Genomic DNA, 14,714 nt, shown 5'->3' on the forward strand with positions numbered 1-14,714 from the left:
TTCACAATTATCACCACTAAGAAATACATTCTGTCCTTTTTTCACTATAACGTGTGTGTGTAAGGTAATTTCCATGATGACTTAATGTATCCTTTACCCAACCTTTCATACTGGCCTGCCTGTATATACTTTTGGCAGTATCGAAATTGGAAAGTTGTTATCGGAATAGTTATGATTCTGTGTATTATCCATTCAATGACAGGTCGTTCTGACATTGTCAATGGTAATCTCTCAAGTTTTTCAATGCTCAGAATTGTATATTCTGCTCCTTTTTGTGCCAAGCTGATTTGTATATCAGTAAGGTTAAAGATAGAGAATAGTGACGTTGTGTTGATTAAACGCCAAGGCACGTAGCCTGAACGCAGATTTTGTAACGTCCAGCCAAGCTGTACAATAGAACGCAATTGGGACTGACCATGTTGTAACATTAGTAAGTTCTGCTCTATTATATCGATTGCAGATGATACAATACTGTCCAGCGAATATATTCTGGAAGACAGAGTCATTAACCCATTGTCCACTACAGAAAGCTATTTTTCCAAATTAATACGGTCAATTTCCTGTATTTTCTCTGCTGTTTCAATTTGAGTTTCTTTCCAAGCTTCGTTATAAGCTGCATATATAGAGGCCGCTATGAAACGTTTTTGACGCTGTTTGCGTGGTCCCATAATGAAATCACGCAAGTCAGCACCTTCTTTAAGTAAAGTTAAGTGTTGCTTAATTTCTGCCAGTGTGGATGTCTGTAGCCATTCAAGGCAGAGTTTTCCTACACTGTATGTTGTTACTATCCCTGGATGTTGTCTCTGGGAGTATCTAGGGTCTGGCCTGGTCAATTTGAACGCCTGTATTTTGTTCAGGAATCTATCTTGACAGTTATTTGTGCCTGTGGGCCTTTTTGTCTCAATGTTATTTTTCCAAAAATCAAAACCAAATGTATTCATTTTTTCAAAAAAATATTCTGAATAGATTAATTTTGTATTTGTCAGCATGGTTTTCATTCCTGTCTTATTTAACAGTTTGAAATAAAACGTTTCTGCTTCACTTGTGTTAAACCCTGAGAAGTATGGGAATTTCTCATAAAATGTTTTTGAACTACCTTTTGGTGGAGTTGCACAATGTTCCCATTGATTATAATTTAAAACATTTCTAGGTTGAGCAGATTTATGCAAATAATGGTTACCATAGTGGTTGTAGCAGTACATCTGATCATAATTCGATGAACCTTGTAAATAATCATGTTCTGTAAATTTTGCTGACATAACTAAGTCTGACATCATATCATTAATACTTCCAAAATCCCACTCATCAGAGAATGTACTCGGTTTTACAAAGTCACTTAATGAAACCTTAAATTGATGTGGATACTTCAAGAGCTCGACCGGGCCATATATATCGTAATCTGTTTTGTCCCATGCTACCCCACCGGGTATCGGATTGGCTGTGAAGTTTACTGAAGAAAGTTCTCTTTTCTCGATGTGTGAAGACTTGTGTGGCTTTAGGACCAGGTTGATATTCTGGCTTGCTGTGTCCATTGTAACATATTTTCCCTCAATGAAGTGTCCCAAGCATAGCACCATGATGAGCCAAAGCAGGAGGAAAAGTACACCTAGCACCACCCAAAATTCAATCCATGGGGAAATCAGATAGGTTTCTTGTAGTTGATGAAAGAGTTCTTTAGTTTTGTCTTTAAAAGTTTTTGTTGTTGTTGGCTGTTCCTCAGGTTCGCTCGGATCCTCAGAAAAGTCTTCGAAATTGATGAAGTAGCCTGATGCAGTTCTGTCAATTATTGGAATTGCTTCTGGATTTTTCTTTGTTTCATTAGTATAGTCTGTGGCTACATCGTTGTAGACAGGTGTTTCTTGACGAATTGTTGCAATTTGGGTTTCAAGAGGCATAAGTTCCATGGCTTTGTTGCATAGTCCTTGTTGATTCACTGTAGGTTTATCAAATGTGATTAGTCTCTCAGTTTGAACCTCTTGATTTGTAGCAAACTTTGGTGTTCTGCTATTTCTTGGGAGTCCACTTGGCCTACTACTTATTATTGGCCACATGATTGTGGTTTAACCAGGTCGATGAATACAACTCGGTTCTCCTTTTTACCAGCAAGGGGCGGTAGTACAACTGATCTTGTTCCGTTGACAGCTAAGACAGGTACTGCTTTTCTGTAAGAAGGCCCAAATTCCTTCTTCACCGCGATTTTCTCTCTGACCAGATCCCCAATCTTTGGAATCCAGACAGGCCTTGCTGGGACAGGTGGTTTCTCTTCAGTGGCTGTTGGCTGTTGTTTCAACTTTATGTTGCTCAGGTCTTTTCTTGTTTCATTTAAGTCCTGTAAAATAGCCAAACGATCTTTGATATCAAAGCATTTTCCTTCTACCACTGAAGTCTGACTATCGAGATCCTGGATATGCATTCTAGTCCTGAAACCTTTTAGAGAATTACTTGGCAGATTGTTTAAGGATACGTTGGACACTTATTATATGTTTGACCCACCCAACCCCCGAACCTAATACCTTTGCCGTTATAGATTGCTTTATGTCTCGTTTTTTTCTTTCCACCATCCCATTTCCCTCAGGAAGGAAGTGATAAGATTACCGCAATGCAATGCCCATGCTGGTCATGGCCTCCCTATAAGCTCGAGAGCTAAAAAGCAGGATCCTGGTCAGAATGTAGCATGCCAATTGCGTTTATGCTGCTATAGACTCGCAAATCTTTTATAACAGTTCAGACGTCGGCCGAGAGCTGGGGTCTACATTTTAAGTGAAACTAGTCTTAAATAATATACATTGGGACGCATGTTTCTTGTTTAATCATGCGTATAGATCGCTTTATGCTTTCTATTAGGTGTTCTGGCACTATGTCGACCGGTTCGCCACTGCGATCTCTGTTACAGTTTTCACAATTTTCTGCAAATTTGTGATTATCCACGCTCATTCCCGGCCACCAGTATTCTGATTGAAATTCTGTCAGAGATTCCTTGATCTTCTGATGCCTTAGACCTAATCCCATATGTGCTTCTTGTATTAAGAAGCCTCTCCTGTTCGTGTTTGGAATTACCCTATCCCCCACTCCAGGGATTTGAGCAAAAGGAACGGAGTTTGCATCGATTATGTATGTATAATTGAGTGGATAGTTGACGGGTAGCGCTGCACAGTCGCCTTTTGATGACGTTTTTACCGCCAGCATCGTTTCCTCGTCTATGTATTTTCCTGAATGCTTTTTTGTAGCTACGGAAGCCGGCTTAGTTGCTTCCGCTGTGGCTGTCTCAGCCAATGAATTCCCTGAAACGTGAACGCCATCACGTTCATGACTCAATGAATGTATCACGTGAGTCTTTGGTAGTTCTTTCTGTAAAAGAACTACTTGTTCCCAAAGCGATTTTTGCTTTATTGTGGCACCTGTGTCATCTTTGTAACCGTTTTGAACCCATTTCTGCAAGTCGTTATTGTATGATTTGACGCAGTAATATGAATCGCACACTATTAGTGTCGGTAATTCGCGATCGGCATTATCTAGCGCCATTTTTAACGCTATTACTTCAATTTGTTTATCTGAATTATTTTCTACAGAGTGTGATTTTGTTACCAGAGGTCTCAATTTACCTCCGCGCCACACGTATTTAACAATCTCGCATGTGGCGTTATAGGCTTGTTTTCCCCAAACCGAGGGTTGTGCATATCCGTCTGTATATATTACACAGGCGTACTGTTGTATGGGCAGAATGTCGATTGGCAGAGGATACTCTCGTTCATATTCTAGATTTTTTAATCTTTTCAAGTTTGGGTCAAAATAGTATTTCACTTTTTCTGTAGCAAGAGAATTTTCCCATTGTATCCATTTTGGATTTAATGCCACGGTAGTTAAATTACATGGGCTTGTTAGTGACTCGAAGGCTGATTCTGCTGTTATAACAGTAATCCGTCTGCCTTCGGCTTGGTCTCTTTCTTTTGCTACAGCTGTTTGAACCGCATTTACAACATTTTTCGCAAGACTGAATGTTTTTTCAGCTTGTGAGTACAAGTGTGATTTGTATGCTATTGGTACCTTTTCTCCCTCATTAGAGGTTAGGTACGCGAATCCGCATCTTCCTGGGATGACTCGGATTACAAGGTTGCGTGTGTTATCGCGTGTTTGCAATTTTGTTTTAGCTAACATGTCTGTTTGCAATGATCTCAAAATTTCGGTGTGTTTTTGAGTTCAATTGATTGTTTTTAAATCTGGTTTTATTAGTTCATAGAGAGGTTTAACCCTCTCTGCATAATTTAGAATGTAAGTTCTTCTGAAATTCAGGAAACCTAGAATTGATTGTAAGTTTTTCAGCGTTCTTGGTGCTTGGATTACAGCACATTTCTCTAAGAAATTGTCTGCCAGGCTTTTGCCTTCACTTGATAATTCATATCCTAAAAACAGGACAGTTAGATGGGCAATTCGTGACTTTTTAAAGTTGAATTTGTAATACTCTGCTGCGAACCCAAGTATTATGGTGTTCACTCTTTTCAAGTAAGTATCCAAGTCATCATCTGTTAGATAGATGTCATCGACATAAGATAATGCCTCATCATCATACATTTGTAGTAACTCTGTTACTCTTGCTTAGAATAATCCTGGGCTGTTCTTGAACCCCTGTGGGAGTCGACAGAATTTTCTGCGAGCCCATTATTGAGAAAGCGGTCAAATACCTGCTTTCAGGTGCTATATTTTGACAAAAGAATCCATTAGAGATGTCTAATGTTGTTTTGTATTTTTTGCACTCGATGTTATTCATTAGTGCTGCACTATGTGAGTTTTGTACTGCAAAAGTTTTGCAACATGAGTTAAGGTGTCTGTAGTCCAAAACTAGACGATATGAATCGTCTGGCTTGGAGACAGGAAACAAAGGATTGTTCATTTGTGAGGTGCATGTTTCAATCACCCCCTGGTATTCAAGTTGATCTAAGATCTCCCTGACCTGTTTCGTAGCTTCTTGCTTAATTGGGTACTGCCTCTGTGCAGTTGGTTGACATTTTAACTGGATTTTGTGAGGAGATTCCTCATCCAATCCAACATGGTTTTTATATAATGCAGGTGCTTGGGCTACTGCCCACTTTCTTGCAAGTGTATATTTTTTATGAATTGGAATGTGATTTGAGAAGGCAGGCATAATCATTTCTTCGCCATGAGGGCACTCCTTGACAAACTCCGGTGGCCAGTCTTTTTCAGCTAAAAGGATGTCATAGCCTTTGGAGAGGTTATCCCAAAATAGACCCCTTATTTTCCTAGTCTTATCTCCCTCTATACGTAATGTTATTTCATATATTTTATGAGGTTTGCTAACTCTGGTATCTGCAGTTTCCACCTGAATGTATTCATTCGTGTCCACTGTCTCCAGATGATTCATCAGGATCTTGCGAGCTATGCTCACTTCTGCTGCGCTGTCTAGCATTGTCTGAGCCCACTCTCCGTTTTTCAGCTGTGTCCTCTGGATCCTCGGCATGTTTGATTATTTTAATACTGGCTACCTTCTTTTTTGGAAATTGTAATTTTTTACTTTGATGAGCAGGTTCCTTGTCTTTGGACTTGACGTGCTCTTCCCTGTGTTCTGACCGTCCTCTTCTTTCCGAATTCTGCGAGGAAGTCTGAAAAGATCGAGAGGGACGTGTATCAATATCTTGATATCTATCAGGTTTCTTCAGATTATCCCTATTTCTAAGGTTGTATCTTTTCTCAGAGGGCTCCCTCTGGGGAGACTTGTGTCCTTGGTCCGGAGATCTTTCTCTCCGCCGAGGAGACTTTCCTCTGGACTGGAATCTTTTTTCTTTGGGAGTGGATTGTTTATTTCCATCCCAGCTCTTTTTTGGAGTGTTTAGATTATTTTTAATAAATATCTTTTCAGGATTTTCAGTTAGTTGGGGTTTTACTGCTTTCCCACCCAAACTATCTCTTCCTAGCTCTTCATAGGATTTTTCTATGATTCTGGCAAGTTCAAATGGCTGTTCTGCTATATTGGTTTCTTTCAATTTCTGGCGGATCGCCACAGATGCTGCTTCTCCTTTTATGTTAGAAAATAATAAAGCTGAGACCTGCTTGAAGTCTTTCAGTAATTTCATACCCAGAGTTAAAGCAGGTTCTGGACCGTATTAATTTTGAATCTGTCTTAGCACATTGGGTATTACCACCATGGACGGAACACCATGTGTTTTTGTGTAAATGGAAGCAAAGACTGTGCCCCCAGTGTCACAGTCCTCCACATGTGGTGCGATCTCCATTGGAAGACAGATAGTCAGATTTCTGTGTTTCTCAGTAGGGGTAGTATCCGGAAATACTGCCTCTATTTGAGTGATTTTTTGTGCTAACCAGAATGGAATTTGTTCCCGTTTTATGGGTACTTTACCCAGACATGACTGTATGTTCTGTGGTGTTATTTTATTTGTATTCCCCTGATGAGGGGTCAGCTGTGGAATGTTAATAGCTGGTTGGACTGTTGAAGTCCGCATTACATATTGGACTAATTGTCTATGAATTTTAATCAGTTGTTTTAGCTGTGCTAAAAGTTCTGGTATTGACATTTTTTCGATGTCGGGATGTGGTGTGTAGCTGGCTAGAACCGGCCACGTTGCTCCTGGTCTACCTAGTGGACCGAGCCTGGTGATGTGATTATTATGTTTTAGGGCGCCTTTAAACCAGAGCAGGTGCTCTTGGTATTTTAGTGGGATTTCCACCTCCTCGAAAGGAGTGTAGTCATCCGGTGGTTCCTCTATTTTGTAATAGTGGAATTCATGTGTGACAGCGTTTGCTGCTGGAAAGTTTATCCATGAATAGAATACCTCTGTCTGCCGATATTCATGTGCCTCAATTACGAATATGACTGTACCACCTCTCGATGTTAGTCCATTTTCTATAAGTTTAAGAGTTATAGTTTTTCTTATGTTGACCGGAATGAGTATTGCATCCGGGTCGGTTTGCAGGAGACTATTGTCATCCTCTAGGAGACGAGCTGCTATTCTAGCTGCCTCCCTCTCTTCTTCAGTTTCTGACATTTTTACTGACAGAAAGGTTTTTGTTGCAGATCAGGTTTTCAAGGAAACAAAGATTAGGTGCACAATATTTTGGAACACTGTATCCTTCAACGTTGAATAAACCAAAAACTATACATAGAAGTCTCTTCCTACTAAGTTCCGGCGGATTTTAACCTTTGACCCACTCCAGACGTCTTTGGAGTATTTACGGGAGAAAGGGTCTGTGTGAAAAAGCACGACTGAGTTACTCTAACGTCTTGCGTTAGATTTATCGCCTTACCAAACGTTGGGCGCCATGTAGTGTAGTTCCTATAGTCCCAATAGGCTCTGCGCATTGGAATAATATCTTCAGTAGTGTAGACGTAGGACTGAGGTTAACTAGGTCTCTACTGACTATATTAGACTTAAGTTTTTTGCCAGCTAGCTCAGAGTTCACTAGAAACTTTCTCGAGTAAGCGAGGAGGAGTTTAACCTCTGTGGAAAAGTAAATTTTGCCATGTTATATGTGCCTACGTGTTCCCCATCTTATGTTCTATGTGCATGATCGATATGCATGTATCCCCCTATGATCGATTAAAGACGCAATTATAGTTGTGTCCAACTCTAGTAAGCCAGTTTCCAGTCTTCGTGAAAACAACGAATATTAGGCCTATGTAAACCTATGTTGCCATGTTTTACAGTGTGCACGTTAATCCATTGAATTGTCCCCGTTTCTAGGCCTCAAAAGGGCCCGGACACCAGATTCAGCTCCTGTCTCCTGAACCCTCTCCGAGGAGCGATACAGCCCCCACCTGCATCCCTGACCCTTCACTTACTTCCTGCCGCACAGTGCCCGGCCCGGCCTGGCTCTGCCTGCCTGTCTGCCAAGAGTATGTTATGCTTCTAGTTATCAGTCCAGCCCTCCTTCTCTGCATTCCTAAGCTACTGAATCGCATCAATAGTTTCAGCCATAGTCTAGCCTTCCTGTCTCCATGTAAGAGAAATACTGTACTAATATTCATAGAATATTCCTCGCACACGAAATACATGTAGAATAATGCATGCACCAGCCTTAGTGTCAAGTAGCCTTTGCCCTGATAACTTTTGGATTCTATCAACATGTTCTCCAAACACCAGATACCAGATATGCCTTAGGTACATGTCGCTCTGACACTCCAGACTTTAGTCTCCTCTTCTAGCACAGAAGTCATAGCCCCCAGTTCTCCCTAGTAACACGTCATTGCCCGTTTGCGCGCACCACTAGGTTAAAGGTCCCGGCTGCTCAGGTAGCCCCCTCCATGTTTCCGCCCCATTTATGACACTTCTGTTACGTTTACATCACATGTCTATGTACACGCCTCTTGTTACACCTACTTTATGCCTTATCTTTCGCGACTGCTAATAGTCACGCCTACTGCTACGCCTACTGTATTGAATGTAATGCAATTGCTTTGATATATATATCATGTACTGTTAATGTGATGTGAGCGCTCATCCCATTCCTGCCCCCGGCAGCTGCCATCCTATTCCCATGCAGGCTGTCCTGTTCCTGTCCTTTATGCCTGATTAAAGCCTGTAGACTCAAGATACCTCGAATCCTGTCTCTTATTTATTGAGCTATCTGTTTATATGAGTATCCTGAAAAATAGAACCGGTAATTAATTATTTATTTACCACATAATGGCGCCCAAATAGGGACTTGCCCTTTCCCCACGCGCCGGCGAAGCCACGCAGGCCCCCTGACCCTCTGCAGCCGTGACGGAACCATACCGTGCACGTGCAGATATTTCTGCTTCAAGTATCCCTCAGGCCCACGGAGGAGACGGAGGTTGCGGTCCAGCATCCAGACGAGGCGGTGTGGAACGCGGCGAGTCCCGACCAGAGCCCAAGCCGAGAGTACAAGGTCCGAGGTATCCGGAGGCCCACCTGTAACTGAAGTCCGAAGTTCGTAGTCCGTCGTCGTAGCAGTCCAGTCCAGTCCGAGGCCTTCCGTTCTTGCTGCCCGGTGAGTACCGTTGCTGGGGTAGTATCTAGACAGGGTCAATTAATTTGTCTCTGGTCCGTGGGTTTGGGTACACAGATCCAACACGAAGTGTCCATCTAGGTGGATGCGGGTCCTGACGTGTCTCTTTATGGGACCGGTATGTTTCGTACTGTTTCAGCAGTGCATCTAGTAATTCTAGTAAGTTCCGTTCTCGAGAAATTCATGTGTTTCTGTTCTCAGTATTCCAGGTAATATTCTGTCCGAACTGTTATTTTAAATGTTATTTCAATGTGTTTTCAATGTTGTGGTATGAGTGATTTGTTCTTCCAGTTATCATTGTGTTTATCGTGTATTGTATTGTGTCCAGATTCAAGGTTTACAGAATGCCTCTATTCTCCAAATTACGTCAGTTAAAAACCAGAAAAGGGCTGCTCGAGGAAGCAGTCCCTGTCCCTCCTAGGGACAGTCCAGGACATTTTATGTATCACAAGCATGGCTTAAGTGCCATAATATATCTAGACTTATGGTCTGATTATACCAGACATCTCGAAGAAAAATATAGATGGCCTGTATCAGGCACATGGGATGCCGAGTGCATCATGCGAGTAGAAAAAGCATTATGGAAAAAGAAAGCCAGACAGTCCCAGAAAGATGCCATCGAGTTATGGCGCAAAGAATCTCATAGAAGAACAGAAAAAGAAATCAGAAAAACAGAATTAAGTAGGGAATCTTCAGAAAAAGCCCAAGAAAGGGAATTAATCGAAATAGGTGAACGAGTTAAAGCAGAACAGTCAGACAGACAGAGAAATGCCCTTATTAAGGGTATGTATCCTCTTCTCGCCGAGGGCTTGCCAAAAGCAACCCCGGAAGCACCATGTAATTTACCGCCACCATTAGTTCCGATTAAGCTACGTCATAAACCGACCGCAGCTGATATTTTTCTCTCGTCCTATTTGGACGACACAGTCCCAGAATATGCAAATCCTGTTCCGCCAGCTCCTGTAAATAATGTAATTCCTGTTCCTCCAGCCACCGGGGCACCCGTTGCAGTACCTGTCACGGTACCCCCGGTCCAGCCTACAGTACATGTACCCGCTACATCAGTCACTCTGCCAGCACGTACAATACCCGTCAACGATTCTAGTCTAGGGGCCACGGGGGGAAGTCCTCCTGGAACCCCGCCTCAACACAGACGTATGACGATACTTGAGTTACATGAATGAGCGTTACAGCGTTCGCCAAAAATTCAGACATTTGCAGATATCAAGCGAGCACTTACTGAATGTCGTTATGATCCAGTTCCAGGCGATGGCCACATGGTCATATATTCATTACGTTTAAGACGGGTGACCGATTATTTGGACACCCTGCCCGATATGAAAGGTTATCTAGACAGAATATATCGTTTTATCCGTACAGGAATAGATCCAGAAAGTATTGGCGACGCCATGGTCCAAAGAAAAGTCGAGATTCAGGTCATGCTTTTAAAATTCCTAATTAATTGTTTAATAAGGGAACAAGACTATCCAGATAAAGATCCGGAAGAAATGAAAGTCCTGACCAGGTGGAGTGACCACATAGCCGAGGGAAAACACAAGACACAGAACAGTATAGAGAGTATGTACAAGAAAATAAGAAAAGAAATTGTAAGTATACACGAGAAAGAAAGAGTAAGTAGAGCAACCGAGAAAGAGAATGACTCTTCTACGGAAGAGGTAGACGACGAGAATCCCTCCAGAATAGCGTATGTAGGTAGAACTAGACTTTCCGACCGACATTCACGCCTAGAACACAAGAAAGTTTTTCCCTCTCCAGCAGCAGAACAAGGTTCTCTAGAACAAGTATTCCAGGCTACAGATAAAATCCTGAAACCACGAATAGGCTATAGTGAGCTTAGTACAATGCATGAACAAGAACTAGCCCGATCAGCAGTCCGATGGACTACTGATTCTACCACTTTTCCAGACGAAATAGTGGCACAAATGTTTCTGAAATTGCCCCCAGCCGAGCAGCGACTGGTGGGTATGTATATGATCCAGCACCTCATTACACTGTATGAGGGACAGCATTCTGATCCAGGTCCGTTACATGATGTTTTGAACGAGTTACTCCAGTATAGATGGAGAGGTCTAGGTACCGATTTGATAAGTATCATTCTAGAACAGCGCCACAAATACCGAACGTTTCTGAATCCGCATTTTGTTCACGTCTCACCCCCAGAAAGTAAATCATTCTACATAGATAGACAGCATCCGTTACGAGAAGTACACCCAGTTAGGACAGCGGGTGGTGATCTAGAACGAGTATTTGTTTACACCCCTATCACAAAGATGGAACTCTTAGAGATGAAGAAATTAATTCCCTGTCACGACAAAGATCCAGCAGGGTTCCATCGAGAATTAAAAGACATGCTCCGTATGGGAGAATACACGTATCCTGATATCATTAAAATGTTAAAGGTCCTGTTGCCTGCGGGCATATATGAAAAACTCAAAGAAAAAGAATGGGAGGTGGGAGAGAAAAAGATAGATTGGACAGCTCTAGAAGCTGAAGATAATACACGAGTACCAGGTACCGGTCTTGGGGATAAAGCTAAAGAATTGCCCGAGTTATTGATACAAGTTTTGCCAAGATTACTAGCCACGAAAAAGGAAGACTGGGATGCCATCTCAGCCTGTAAACAGAAACAAGACGAAGATACCAGTGATTTTTATTCTAGATTTGAGAAATGTTTTATTATTAACAGTGGTCTGAGAACGAGTAGTGAATCATACCCTCATCTTTTTGTTACCAAACTAGTAGAGAATTCAAGTCCACAAGTTAAAAATCGAGTACTGAAAGTCGAAAGTACCTGGCAAGCTAATACTCCGTCACAGATGTTACAAATGCTCCAGTACCACCAGAACAGAATCAGGGAAGAGCAAGAACACGAAAGGAGACGTATGAAAGACACGAAAATGAAAGTATTAGTTGCACAATCTGTTCCCCAAGACAGTCAGAAGAGGTGTCCGAATCAAGCCAGTCATCCTGCAGTTCCCGTTAAAGGGACATGCAATTACTGTAAACAGCCAGGTCATTTTATAAACGAGTGTGCAGTTCTGAAACACAACATAGCTACTGGTAAGACTAAAGAAAGACCACGTCCGCCTAGACAAGAACAAGTTTCACAGACTTCTCAGCCACCACAGAATGCACAACAGACAGTTACAGTACCGCAGCCTATAGCTGCAACACAGCACGTTACACAGCAAATGTACCAGTATGCACAGTCCGAGTATCCAGATTATCAGCAGTATTCATGAAACAGCCTAGAGAGGGAGGTAGGCTTGCCTCTCATCGAGATACCTGTAGATCAAGAGGGTCCCTATGTACACAGTCAAGTATTAGGGAAAGACAGAAAGTTTTTGATTGATACAGGGGCAAGTAGGACTACCATCAGTCATGACGAGGTTCCAGGGGCTCCGCTCTCAGGCTCTAGAAATGTTTCCCTTGGATTTTCAGGAAAGCCTATTGTTAATGAAATTTCGAAACCAGTTTCTCTAGAAGTTGGTCCATTGTCCCGAACTACTGATTTGTTACTTACGAAGTCATGTCCAGAAAATTTGTTAGGCATTAAGACATTGAAAGAGTTAGGAGCAGTTATATGCTGCTCCCCAGAAGGAGTGCGATTGTTCCTTAGAGACTTTAAAGGTCATTATGTATTACGCGATTTTGATCCAAGATTATTGAATGTACCACAGCATTTATGGGCGCAAGGTCCAACTGATGTAGGTTGTATGCAGATCACACCCCATCGTGTGACTCTGAAGCAAGGTATAGTTTTGCCACGAATCAGACAGTACAGATTGCCACCTGAGGCTGTAGCAGCCTTATCCAAAATTATTGACGAACTTATTGCTCAAGGAGTGGTTGTAGAAACTGACTCCAATGTATGTAATTCTCCTATCATTCCAGTCATGAAACGTACTGATCCAAATGCACCTCCAGTATATCGATTAGTGATTGACCTTCGAGAACTTAATAAATGTATTATTCCTCAGTACCCAGTAGTCCCAGATATTTCATCCCTATTGACAGCTATTGATTCTGAAGCTACGTTCTTTACAGTCATCGATCTCAAGAACGCATTTTTCAGTGTTCCCATTCATCCAGACAGCCAGTACCTTTTCGGTTTTTGTTTAAATGGAAGGAGCTATAAGTTTACACGAGCTCCTCAAGGTTTCACAGAAAGTCCTAGCATTTACAGTCAAGCACTTAAGAGACAACTAGACAATATTCACATGCCAACTGACACTGCCCTGCTCCAGTATGTCGATGATCTACTGATCACAGCCCGTTCTGAACGTGACTGCGAACGTGCGTCACTTAAAGTCCTGTATTTTCTGGCCGAGATGGGGCACAAGGTGTCCCCTTCCAAATTACAATTCTGTGTCCAGCAAGTGGTCTACTTAGGACACTTACTGTCCAAGAGGGGTAGGCAGTTGACACCTGACCGTATCCAGTTAATAGCGAGTCTTCCACAGCCCAAGACCCAGAAGGAGGTACGAGCTTTTATTGGCCTCACTTCTTACTGCAGACAATGGATTCCTCAGTATGCATTTCTAGCCAAGCCACTGATACAGTTAACGACACAGGAGGCAGCCGTATCGACTGTCCTCCCTTGGACCCAGGAACATACACTTGTCTTTAATGAGTTAAAGAAAGCCTTATGTCAAGCACCTGTTCTAGCAACACCGAACTACAGTAAGCCTTTTACACTTTTTGTTACTGAACGCGAAGGTACTGCATTATCTGTTCTCACACAAGATCAAGCAGGACAATACAAGCCCTGTGCTTATTTTTCGAGCACATTAGATCCAGTGGCCCAGGCTCTACCTGCGTGCCTCAAGTCAGTTGCAGCCACAGCACTAGCTATCAGACAAAGTGATTCCATAGTGTTAGGACATTCCCTGACAGTACAAGTCCCACACTCCGTGGAAGTTCTTTTGAACCGAACACAGACTCAGCACTTGACAATTGCACGTTTAACAGGTTATGAACTGACACTGTTCCAGCCACACATAGAAATCAGACGCTGCAACATTCTGAATCCTGCTACACTGTTACCGTCAGTTACTTCAAATCCTGCCACACATGACTGTGTGGAAGTTGTTAACACCATGACTAAGCCAAGACAAGACCTGACAGATATTGCATTACCTGATCCTGACCTGACACTTTATGTGGATGGTTCATGTATGAGAACAAGTACAGGAGAAATAGTAGCCGCGTATGCAGTGACTACTGAAACTGAAGTTATAGAAACACATCGTATTGACACCCTGTCTGCTCAAGCAGCAGAGCTAGTCGCTCTGACCCAAGCCTGCATACGTGCCAAGAACCTGAAAGTAAACATATACACAGATTCACGTTATGCATTCGGAGTCGTACACGACTTTGGAGTGCTCTGGCAAGAGAGAGGTTTCATGACTTCTCATGGAACCAAGATTCAGCATGGTCTCCTCATTCAAGCTTTGTTAGATGCAATACATTTACCGACAGCTATCGCTATCATGAAGTGCAAAGCACATACGAAAGTCACTGACATCATTTCCCAAGGTAACGATCTAGCCGATCGAACAGCCAAGCTTACAGCTCAGACTCCAGACGTTCCAGTTAACACAACACTGACACACACTCCAGATCAGACTACTTGTATGACTGTTAAGGACCCTACACAAGATGTCATAGACATACAGTTACATGCTACTCCCGAG

Source organism: Lissotriton helveticus, chromosome 12 (genome assembly GCF_964261635.1).
Source record: "Lissotriton helveticus chromosome 12, aLisHel1.1, whole genome shotgun sequence".
Classification (NCBI taxonomy): domain Eukaryota; kingdom Metazoa; phylum Chordata; class Amphibia; order Caudata; family Salamandridae; genus Lissotriton; species Lissotriton helveticus.